This window comes from Artibeus jamaicensis, unplaced genomic scaffold (genome assembly GCF_021234435.1).
Source record: "Artibeus jamaicensis isolate MK-2021 breed Jamaican fruit bat unplaced genomic scaffold, CSHL_Jam_final scaffold_369, whole genome shotgun sequence".
Taxonomy (NCBI): Eukaryota; Metazoa; Chordata; class Mammalia; order Chiroptera; family Phyllostomidae; genus Artibeus; species Artibeus jamaicensis.
Genome location: NW_026522042.1, coordinates 42753260 through 42765973, shown reverse-complemented (window position 1 = coordinate 42765973; position 12714 = coordinate 42753260). Strand labels below are relative to the sequence as shown.

The 12714-nt window shown below is 42.0% G+C and overlaps 1 non-coding gene across 1 annotated transcript; it reads right to left on the bottom strand.

Annotated features, from left to right (window-relative positions):
- Positions 1-276: 276 nt before the first annotated feature.
- On the bottom strand, positions 277-383 carry LOC119040003 (U6 spliceosomal RNA). The gene has a single exon (XR_005080771.2). It is a non-coding gene; the product is annotated as a U6 spliceosomal RNA (small nuclear RNA).
- Between the last annotated feature and the right edge of the window lie 12331 nt (positions 384-12714).

Below are 12714 nucleotides of genomic sequence, written 5' to 3'. Positions count from 1 at the left end.
TTTTGTTATAATTGCATTGCTTTGTCTATATAGCAATGAAGAATAATTTGAATCCTATGAAGCTGGACAAGATCTACTTATCCACTTTATGGAATAAGAGTGATGGCAATTTGACTGAATTTGCAAAAGATTAAAAAGGTCAGCCATATTATTTTTATTTCCTTTTCTTTGTTCCCATGCTTTTGACACAGAGTCATCCACATGGACAACCCTGTTTCCAAGGCTGGGGTTTATTGTCAGCTTAGCCTAGCTAGACTGGACTGCACTAGCCAACAGAAAAACATGAAACGCTCCATGAATTTGTGGTCATCCTTGTGCAGAGGCCATGCTAATATAGTCTATATTGTTCCACTTTTTAGTATATGTGCTGCCAAAGTGAGCACCAGCCATGGTATTTTGACTGCTTTCTGATGTTTGGCTTTCTTGGTCATCTGTGGCAATAGAGAGAGCCCAGCAATGGGTGGGAGGATAACCTCTGAATGTGTTTAGAATTCATTAAAAAATGAATTCTAAACACATTCTTCTTTGTTACACAGGTAAATATTTTAGAAAATGTCTTAAGTGAAGTTGTACTTCCATGAGTTCTAGGTGTAGGTGATTCTGGAAAGCTATGAGTTATTCGGTCCTATGCCAGATTTAAGCCAATGGAATAGGATTTGCCGAAGTAATCAGTGTTGTTAACAGTGTGAAAATGGTTCAGTGTTCCAGAAATCTCCCCCATCATGGAACTTATCTTAGAGGCTGTGAAGAGGGAGAAAACTGGCTCTTCCATCCACTATCTAGTGGTATACTTCTTCAAAAAAGCAAAAAAAAGAAGAAAAAAAAAAGAAGAAAAAAGAAAAAAGTCAACCAGTTATTTCTTTAGAACAAACATTACAACTAGTGATTAAAAAATACGTTCTACTTTTGAGTCTGGCACGTTTCAGTTACTTAAAAAATTCTGACTGAGTAAATAAATGAATGAATTTAGCTTTCTTATCCCAGTTATCCAAAGTGTTTAACATTGGCGATGTAAAAAAGCCCCAAGAACGACTTTACTGGCTTTTACCCAAGGGTATCCTGGGGCCAGTCAGCAATGGGGAAGAACTCTGAGGTTGGGCCAAGTTCACTTTCAAGAAGCAGCATTTGATAAAAGCTCAGTTCTCCTATCAATAGTCCTTCAACTCTCTCTGTAGCCTTGGCAAACTCTTTTTGAAAGACAAATGCACTGTAGGCCCAAGCTGAATCACAAAGCCAGAATGCAAGTCCCACCCCCAGCATCAAGACCTCCCAAATCAACCCTTTGGTAGACTTTGGGGATGGGTTTACAAAAGGCTGACAGCACTTTTGCATCTATGGATAGAAATATTAGATTGGTTGCTGAAGGTAAAAAATTAGGCTGTTAGAATTTACTGTGTTCAATGAAGTTGCCAGGAGGCTGCGTAGAGAAGTCTGGCTTTTCATGAGTTATCCTCATTCCTGGTCAGTGGTAGAAACCGAACATGTTGACTTTGGGGTCTGGTAATTGTCTTAAATTAGTGGCTTAAAGGCCACAGAGCCACTTTCTTCCCTTACTGCCTTCTTTTCTGTTCCTTACTTCTCCCATTGATTCTGGTTTCTCTTCCTCATGTGCGAATGATCTCTCTGTTTGGCAGCAACTAGCCATCATAAGCCTTTTTTGTCTACTTAGTTCTTTGGGTGCCGAAGATTTAGCTAATTGGGAATTGAATGGAGTAAAGAGTCAAGCAGGGAATATTGTGCACGAGATGGGTATTTTGTTCCTCTGAGGATTTGCCACAAGCAGATATAAAGTGTCTTTCTCACTCAAAAGTAGCTCCAAGCACATGCACAAATCAATTAGTTACTGGCAGGGCAGAGAGAGCAGAGGCAGCAGAAGCCCTGTGGTGATAGCCAGAGACCCTGGCTGCTCACTCTCTTAGGCAGGCTGTCCTTGATCATTAGATAACACAGTGACATTTCCCCCCCTGGCGACTGTTTCCATTACAATCAAAACTTCAGAGAGAGGGTACAGCTTTCAGAGTCTTGCTCCACTCCATTAATAAACAAACACCCACAAGGAGAGACTGGGGGAAAGGGAGACCGGCATCCCTTTGAGACAGCAAGCCAAGAAAAGGAAACAAAAGAAATCAATCTTTTATTTGCTCACTTTGACTCCAGAACACTTATGTATCCCCTGGCATGTTCAGTCGTTGACTAAGGTGGAACCCGAGTGTTTCTCTCAGTTCATTAGACAGACAAACTAAGTGCCACAAAAGAGTCTTTAATTTGAAGAGGATGAGCCTCTTGGACACAGGCCTTCTAAGCTTACAAAATAGGTGCGACATGCCTCCCGCCAGTTACACAGCAGGCAGAGCCTACAACATATGCTGGAGGGGCCTTGGAGGTACCGAGTGAGGACGGAATCTGAAGAACACCTAAAAATGTGTCCAACTGAGCTGTCAGAGGAATTCTCATCAGTCACTCTGCAGGAACAAAAAGAGTTTCTGAAACGCACACATCATTTTAGAAACACGCTTTGAACTTTGAGTTCTCAGCTTGTTGATAATCAGCAGAGGGGAGGGGTAGAGGTCACAGGATGGGAGAACAGAGTGACCACTGCACTAGGTTCAAGAGAGTAAAGGTGAACCATCCTTCATAAGATTTGGAGCCTTTCAGACTATTCAGTGAGCTGAGGGGTTGGAAAGAAAACTGCTTCTTATATAATAGCTGAGAGCTCTTATCTCATTCTTGGGAACAAGCTGGGGGTAGGTGGCAACTATTTTGGTCTTCGGTTTCACAGTTGGCAGAGCGGAGGTACAGGGAAGGGAATCGGTCTGTCAGCCCACTTAGCTAGATGTGCTTGTGAAGAGAGTTCCTTTGATGCCCCTCAGCACTTCCCCATCCTCCATCAGTGCCATTTACCACCTCTGCTCAGCGCCCTTTGGCAGCCTCCTAGAGAGTGGGAATTTACAGCACCACTGAGGTCACCCCACAGACTTGGAGGCCAAAGACCTGACCTTGAATTCTGGCTCCTACTCTTACTAACTCTGTGGTCTTGGGCAAGTTGCTTAATCTCTCTGCAGTCTCCATTTATTTCTCTTTAAAAATGAGAATAATAGCTATCGAATAGGCCATTGTGAGAATTAAATGTGTTTGAAATCATTTAATCCAGTGCCTCATATAACTCAGTAAATGTTAATTGGATCTGAATTTAAGGAAGAAATAAAGTGAGCCCAGATTTCTTTCTCTGATGAGCATGTTCCAACTTACTTCATCTCATATATTTCCCCACACCCGTGATTCTTGAAGCTTGGTTTCTGGACCAGGATCCTCAGAGGCACCTAGGAACCAGTGAGAAATGCAAATTCTCAGGCCTCATTTTGCACTCAAGTTTGAGAATCACTGCTTTATATTAGCTTCATAACGGCAGGAGCAAAGCACTGGTGGGCAGCCACTGACATAATCCTTGTTACAACATGGTTGATGGCTTGAGCTCAGGCATGTATTTTTGGTACCACTGTATTTGCCCTGTCTTTGTGCAGTTGTTGAGAGAAGAGAAAAGGACCATCCCGCTGAACATTTAAGACATTCTGGTTTGTGTGTGTGTGTGGTATGTGTAGGAGGTGGAATTGACAGAACATAGTGGGTCTGCATAAGTATGGAACTAGTAGAGGAAATTCTCCAATACAACCCAAACCCCCCACAGTCCTTGTAATGTTGGAGTGTGCAGAGACAGAACAAGGGAGGCATTGTATTCTGACACAGAAAGTCTAGAAGATGCCAACATTTATTAGTTATTCAAATTGATGCACAGAGTGTTGAGACATATTGAAGTGATTTTAAAAGTACTTTGAAAGTTGAATATGTGATGTAAAACTTGGATAATTTAGAGTTGTGGAGAAGATCAACCTTTCTCTTCATCTTTCCAACAGGGAATAGGAGGTTGTGTCATTTGATTGGCTCTCCGTTTATTCCAAAGAACTTCGTAATGGCTTCCAGAGATCCTCTTAGCAAGAATGGCTACTGTGCCCTTCCTCCATTCTCTGCCCCATTCTCCATCACTTTTGTTTTGTTCTGGGAAGGTTTAGAAGCCCCCTCACCCCTTTTGGGGGGCAACATTGGTTGAGTTGACTTAGCAGCACCTGAAAGCATAGAATATTTAAGTCCAAAGACTTACTACTCTAATTCAATGCTCCCATTTTACAGATGACAACATTGAGGTGCAGAGATGGAGTTCTCTGTCTCCAAATTCAATGCTCTTTAACCTACTCCCTAAAGGAAGTGTTGCCACACAGTCTGCAAACTCAGTAATCATGGAGTGTGGCATGGAAAGTGTGGGAGTTGTGGAGTTAGAAGCCCTTTTTTCCCTCTGATTTTTCAGATATTATCCTTGTTAAAAAGGTCAATCTATATGTGGGTCCATATAATAATTTTCTACATTTGTTTCAATAAATGAGGAATGTGGTGTTAGATTGGCCCCTTTTTAATTATAGACATTGGAGAATGGGTAGAAGACAAAACAAAACAAGTCCCAAATAGTCTCTAATTTATCTTTTTGATGGAAGAGCTCATCATTGGCAGGCCATTAGCTTTTAATTGCTGCCAAAGTCACGCTGTTCACTTGAAGGGGGGAGAGCAGGCGAGACTCAATCCTCCAAATTATATTAATAATTTTTGCTTGCAACACTTGCATTTCCAGGCCCTGTTACTATTTTCTACCTATCAAATAGAAAAAAAATAATCCTTTTTTTCTTTGGTACTAGCAACATCAGGATTTTGCTTAGTATTCCTTAAATTTTGCTTGGTGTTCTTCAGGCTGACATTGTAAAGTGCCCAGGCACTAAGTCAAATAATTTCTTAGATGATCAGGGTATGGTGCATACAGCCAATGTATAATTTTTTAGGATAATGAGAGAAAAGTTTGGCCTGGATTACTTCGAACCAGACAGATAATCAGAATAAACAAAGTTGTGTGTGTATGTCTTTGAGAATTATTTTCTTTCTGACCCTGTAAATGGGACTCTGTGGTAAGGGCACATGCAAATATTCTTTGTACATTTATTATCACAATAGTAATGAACACTTATTTATGGACCACTTACTATGTACCAGGTGCTTGTGCCCATGACACCTCATTTATTTATCACAGCTCTTGATGGAAGAAGTTTTATCCCCATTGTACAGCCTCAGTGAAGTTAAGTGATTTGTCACAGGTCACATGGGAAGAGAGTGAGAGTATCAGGATTGGAACCCACTGTCCGACTTACTACTGTTTCACAAGCTTCTTTTTTAAAAATATTTTTTATTGATTATGCTATTTCAATTGTCTCATTTTCCCCTCTTTATTCCCTTCTGCCCTGCACACCCCCTCCCACCAGCATTTCCCCACCTTAGTTAATGTCCATGGGTTGTACATACAAGTTCTTTGACTTCTACATTTCCTATACTATTCTTAACCTCCCTCTGTCTATTTTGTACCTACCATTTATGTTTCTTTTTCCCTGTACATTTTCTCTGATTCTCTCCCCTTCCCTCCCCTCTGATGACCTTCCATGTGATCTGTATTTCTGTGAATCCGTTCCTGCTCTAGTTGTTTGCTTAGTTTGTTTTTGTCTTTCAGGTTCAGTTGTTAATAGCTGTGAGTTTGTTTTCATTTTACTGTTTGTATTTTTGATCCTCTTCTTTTCCTTAGATAATTCCTTTTAACATTTCATATATTAAGAGCTTGGTGATGATGAACTCTTTGAACTTGACCTTATCTGGGAAGCACTTTATCTGCCATTCTAAATGATAACTTTCCTGGATAGAGTAACCTTGGATGTAGGTCCTTGCCTATCATGACTTGGAATACTTCTTTCTAGCCCCTTCTTGCCTGCAAGGTTTCTTTTGAGAAATCAGCTGATAGTCTTATGGGAACTATTGTGTAGGTAACTGTCTCCTTTTCTGTTGATGCTTTTAAGATTCTCTCTTTATCTTTAATCTTGGGTAATGTAATTCTGATGTGCCTTGTTGTGTGCTTCCTTGGGTCCAACTTTTTTGGGACTCTCTGAGCTTCCTGGACTTCCTGGAAGTCCATTTCCTTTGCCAGATTGGGGAAGTTCTACTTCATTATGTTTTCAAATAAGTTTTCAGTTTCTTGCTCTTCCTCTTGTCCTTCTGGCATCCCTATGATTCAGATGTTAGAATATTTAAAGATGTTCTGGAGGTTCCTAAGCCTCTCCTCATTTTTTTGAATTCTTGTTTCTTCTGTTCTGTTTGAATGTTTCTTTCTTCCTTCGGTTTCAAACCATTGATTTGAGACCTGGTTTCCTTCCTGTCACTGTTGGTTCCCTGTAGATTTTTCCTTATTTCACATAATGCAACCTTCATTGCTGCCTGGGTCTTTTTTTATGCTGCTGAAGTACCCAGTGAGTTCCTGGAGCATCCTGATAACCAGTGTTTTGAACTGTGCATCTGATAGGATGGCTATCTCTTTAATGCTTAGTTGTATTTTTTTCTAGAGCTTTGATCTGTTCTTTCATTTGGGATATATATATATATTTGGTCTCAGCATGCTTGTTATGTGGTAAGGGGAGAAGCCTTATATGTTCACCAGGATGGGCCAACCTACATGGCTGTGTATGTGGGGGAGGGGTTTGAGAGGAACAGTGCCACTTGCTCCACTCTCTGCCAGTTTTCAGTCACTTTCTCCACTACCCACAAGCAAATTGGGCCCATCTGGTGCTGATTCCCAGGTAGGTGGGTTTGTGTACATTCTAGGATCCTGTGGGTCTCTCCAACAAACTCTCCTGTGAGGCTGAGAGTTTCTCCTGCTGCCTTAACCCCCACAGGTGTTTTCAGTCAGAGGTTTTTAGGCTTTATTTTTCTGCACTGGAACCCTGGGTTATGCAGTTTGTCTTGCTCCCCAGTTGTTCCTCCCTGCTTATCCGCACAAGAATGTGGGACCACCCAGTCTGCCAGCCACTACCCTGCCCACCCCGGTCCTCCAGCAGCCTCCTTGCTGTGAATCTTCTCTGCCCTGGCTGCCCTCTCTGCCCCTCCTACTGGTCTGGATGAATATTTGTTCTTTAACTCCTTGGTTGTCAGACTTCCATACAGTTTGATTTTCTATCAGTTCTGGTTGTTTTTGTTTTTAAATTTGTTATTGTCTTTCTTTTGGTTGTGTGAGGAGGCACAGTGTGTCTGCTTATGCCTCTGTCTTGGACAGAAGTTTCCCTTCTTCACATGTTTCTTGAAAGTGTAATCCTTTCCCTGTGTCCCTATTTGCTGGTGGGTATAGAGTGCTGCTGTGAGAGAGGGGGCATCTACTCCTTGTGTAGATGACAGATTGTGGGTTAGGTGAGGAAGAGCTCGGGTGATGTGTCTTTCTGAAGGAGCTTGAGTCTGAATGATCAAAGGCAAGGGCATCATCACCTATGCGAAAGAAAAGTAGAGGGACGTTTTAGGAAGGGATGGCCAACAGGGTGGAAAAGGTCAGGAGATGCATGGGATTAGCTTTTGTGAGAAAGGTCTGGGAAAACTACTTACTATACTGGATTGTAGAATATGTAACATCTCCACTCTGTGCTGCCACCCTCCCTCCAACCATTCTCTATGCAGCAGGGAGAACAACCATCTTAAGTTGTCCGTGAGAAGGCATCGATGCCTGGTTTACCATGCTTTATCTACATGTTATAAGTCCCTGGCTTCCTAATTCACTTATAATAAAATTCGAAGTCTTTACTTTTGTCTCCAAGGCTGTGACAGGTGCTGTCCACAGGACCCTAGGACTTACCGTTTCTGTGTATTGGGCAGCTTTCTACTGTCGTCACCTGCAACTTTCTGTCTGAGGTTTCCTGGCTGCCAGTTGGGTAGGCAGGAACCCACTGGGAGTTAATGCCCCAGGGGCAGGTCTCAACCAGGGATGGAAAAGAATTGGTGGAGAGGGTTGCAGGTCCCAACAACCCTTGCCCTCAGTTGGTAGAACTCTGAGTGTGCTGTGTGCAGTGTTCCAGAGGTCTCCCAGGACTGACCCTGCTTGACCACAGTGGTAAAGTGCTTGCTGATGTCCCTGTACTGCCTTCCTTCCCTTCCTGTCTCACTTTCCTGCTGTCTCCTGTGCTTCCTCCAAATAAATAAACACTTGCATTCAAATCCTTCCTCGTGGCCTGATTCAGCGGAACCCAACATAGGCCAGAGGTCTTGTTTGACCTGGCCACTGCCCATCTCTCCAACCTCACCTAGAGCCAATATATCCCTTAAACTGTTTGCCAGCCACATTGCTCTTCTTTATGTTTTTTAAACCTTCTAGGCTTCTTGGTATGTGCTGCTTCTATACTTCTGAGGTTTGACTCTTCAGTTAGATTTTAGCTTCAATGTCATCTCAAAAAAGATCTTGAGGTCCTCAAACAGGGCATCAGACTCCCCTAGCTTTGGTCCCCAAAACTGAGATTTAGGGCAGTGTGAGTGGTGGCCACTGACATCTCTGATGGTCACATTCTGTGCCCTGTCCTCCCCACCCTTGCTCCCCATTCGATCTCCTGGTTTTCCACATCCCTGGTCTTAGATGTGGCAGGCTGGGCTCTTTGCTGTGCAGTTTGGACTTCTTCTGAGCATTCCTAGGTTTATCTGTGGCACCAGGGATAAGATAACAACTTAAAACAGAAGTAAAGAGTAACAGCCAGGCTGATGGGAGAGATGGTGGAGGCAAATATTCAGAAGGTCTGTCTGACACAGATCAGAAAAACCTTTAAAATTATTGGATCTATCATCTGAATCCAATTCTCAGTATCTTCTAAGGCTTGTTCACCAATAAATGACCTTAAAATCCTTTATTGATTTTTTTCACAAACCTTTGTAAGGGGACAGTTCTTTCATTTCTTTAAAGTTGGCTTTGCTGTTCAAATGGGAGAAATGGATGATAAATTATAGACCCTCTTGTATCTGAGCCTTCCATTCTCTTCTCAGATAGGCTAGTACCCAAAGGTACACTTTCACTGAGCTGCTGTTTTTCCTTTCAAAGGAGCTCAGACAATGCATTTGAGTGAATTAAAAGGAGGCCACTCCCCACCCTTGCTGGGTGGAGGATGCTCTGCCTGTGCTTGTACAAGGCTGGGGGGCAGCCTCTGCTCCTCCTCCCTGTGTGGGATCCACCTTGCACAGCTTAGGAGGGAACCTGAGTGTAGAGACGGAGATAGGGTGGCCCTGCTACAGGCAGTTCTAGCTTCTGAGAAATGGCCTTTACACCTCCTGCCATCACGGGCACTGAAGTTTACATCTTCCAGCTCTTTGAGCTTGATTGGATCATGAAATATCAGCCCTTGGAGCTCTAGCAAGCGCAGGTGCCAGCCTCTCATTTTACTCAGGAGGAGACTGAGGCTTACAGCCATTTAACGACTTATTCAAAGCCCCACTGCTGATTTGTGGCACGTTTGAGATGAAAACAGGCTGAATGTCATGGGAACATTCTTTTAAGACAGTAACTGTCTAAAAGGTTTTTGTAATTCTCAGGAAAGTCACTGAAGGCCCTGATGGGCTATGGGGACTTTTTAGCAAGCAGTGGCCCTAGGGGGAAGTCCCTTTGCAAATTTTCTTGTTGGGCTCTCAAAATGAAAAATTTTGCCACTGGATGTTCCTTTCTTTGCAAGCATTTCCAGAATTGTGGTGATTGCTTTGAAACATAGCACAATACAGATATGAGGTAAGAATTGATGTGGACCCTTAGATCTTATTTTAGATAAATACTATTGAAGCTCTCAGCTTGCTGTCATTTGAACATTCTTTTGTTAGGGCCTGAAATAACTCAGTGACTAAGGAACTGCATTGAAAAACAAAGAAAAAAAGTTTTATCTTTGGAAAAAATTAATCCTCACAGAAGTGTGGTAAGATAAGCATGGGTTTGGGTCTGTCGGACCATTATTAACGAACGAAAAATGAATTCTTCTTCTTTGGGTTCAAATGAACTTGGAATTTTAAAAAACAGATTTTATTTATTTATATTTAGAGATAGGGAGGGAGAGAAACATCAATGTGTGGTTGCCTCATGTGTGCCCCCAAGTGGGGACCTGGTCCTCAACCCAGGCATGTGCCCTAACTGGGAATCGAACCAGAGACCCTTGGATTCACAGGCTGGTGCTCAATTCATTGAGCTACACCAGCCAGGGCTGGTGGGATTAAAAGCCCTTCAACAATGGCACTCCTCCTAACCACCATGTGTTGCTGCACACTACTGAAACATTGTCATTGTCATTGTATTTAGTTAAACATCGAATATTCGTTGAGCATGTTTTTCATCATGTGCTGAGTTTTTACATTCTACAATTTGAAGTAGAAGAGATTTTAAGAGCCTGTATGCACAAAGTTGTCTGAAAAAAAATAAAATCAAAAGAATAAAGCATCTCCAATGAATGGGAAAATCACTCTTCATAGAAGATGGTGGATTATGTTTGTTGCATTGTTTCTGTAATGGGTCTGATAGTTTGTGCTGAATAATTCATGCTACTGTGACCAAGCCCCTGGAAAGTATGGACATATCCCCGAAGGACAGTGCCTAAAGTGAAGATATGGACTGTTGCCACAGACTTGAATTGTGCCGAACGGCTTCTTAGGGTTGTTTTGGCTAGTGCAGCATTTCAGAACACTGGCCACAAATTAAGCAGATATGGGTTCAAATCCTAGCTCTACTCTTTGATTTGGGTTCAAGGGAGCTAACCTCTTTCAGTTTCAGTTTTCTCATGAGAAAATTATAAAATGTAAGTAAAAATTTATCCTCATTGGGATCGATACTATATTGAGATATAGTGTTATAGGAACAAAATTTTTATTTTCTTAGTAAAAGCTCTTTTCCAAGGAGGGTGGGTCTGGATAAAGAAAAGGCCCTTTTCCTGCCTCGTGCCTTGGACTTTGTTGTGGAAGTCCGGGAACAGGAGGTGGTGAGTAGGTATGTCCTTGGAGAATTTTGACTGTTTTTAGAATGGGGAAAAGAATGGGTCAAGGAGGAGAGGAGGAAGAAGAGAGGTGAGAGGAGCCAGCAAGAAGGAGGGAGGCAGGAAAGCGACGAGGCCAGTGAAATGGCAAGGTGATGGTGGTGGTGAGGCAGAGGACATTTTCAGAACTGTGATGCTCCCGCATTTGTTAAAATTGTGTGTTGCTGTAGTGTAGTTTTTCATGCCATCAGCTGGTCTCCTTGCTGCCTTCTGCTCCTGGCTCAGTTTTTGATTAGGTCTGTTATGCTCACTAACGTTTCATGGACATTCGGTTGTGTGTGAGTTATGTAAGTGGTGGTGGTGGGGGCCTGGATTTCATGTCTGATCAGTGAGATGACACAGCTGCCCAGGAGGCAGAGATTAAGAGAATGAAAGCCCTTGAGAGTTTGCAGAAGCTTGGTGAGAACTTCAGATTTTCATAGGTCTTAGTTGTTCTACTCAAGCTGAGGTGACCTTAAAGGAGGCTTTAACTGATATCTGAATATCAGGGCACAATATTTAGTGAGCTTGTACTCTGAACCAGATGCTGATATATGAATGTTGTATGCCTTATCTCCTTCCATTCACTCAACAAATACTTACTGAGGGCTGAATTTGATCCTCACAATTCAGTTAAGTATTAGAATATCATAAATAGCCCCATTTTATAGATGAAGAGATAAGTTTGAGGGATGTATGTAACTGGCCTACTGTTATCAGCTAACATATCTATTTTAAAACCAGAACTTGAGATAAGGTATATCTCATTTCCAAGTCCGTGCTGTTACTTGTTTTGATATCTAACCCCCCACCATTATGTATTGTCTTCTGCCATAAAGAATGAATAATGATTGATATTTGAAGTTCTTGACACATGATAGGTGATTTAAGTCACATTCCCTAGAAGCAGAGCCTGAGTTAGGGATTCTTTTTCTTTATTAAAGATTTTATTTATTTATTTTTAGAGAGAAGTGAAGGGAGAAGGAGAGGGAGAGAAACATAGATGAGAGAGAGACCTTTGACATGCTTGCTACTGGGGGCCTGGCCTGCAACCCAGGCATGTGGCCTGAATGGGAATTGAACCGGCAACCTTTTGGTTCACAGGCCGGCACCAAGCCAGGGCAGAGGTTCTTGTTAAAGGCATTTGTTGAGAAAGTGCTCTCAAGAGAAGGCATAGAAAGAAGGAAGAATAGGGCAGGTTTAATGGTGAATTTTATGTGTCAACTTGAGTAGTCCACAGGGTGACCAGACATATGGTTAAACATTATTCTGGGTATGTTTGAGAGTATTTCGGGATGAGATTAATATTTGAATCAGTAACTGAGGTAAGCATTTTGCCCCGCCCCCCCAATGGGCATCACTCATTTATAAGGTCACCAGGAGTCAGAGCCGACTCAATAGCACACAATAATAATATGGCGTTTTAACATTATTAAAAACATAAAAGTAACAATGTTAATTGTGAAAAGTTCCAACAATACAGAAGGATACAGAGTGAATACTAGTCTTCCTTAGCTGTTTCATGCTAGTCTCCTCCATATTAGCACAGAGTACATCATCTCTCAGACCTTTGATTCTACATTTACCCATGTGCTCACACGTGCAGATCTTCACACACATCCAATTTAATGGGATCTTAGTTTGCATATTGACCTGGGACTTGTATTTTTCACCTAACCACGTATCTTGGGGGATCTCATGTCAGTATGTTAGATCTTCCTCATTCTTTTTTATAGGCTGCATCTATGTATCATAACATATTTAACTATTTTTCTATTGATAACATTTAGTT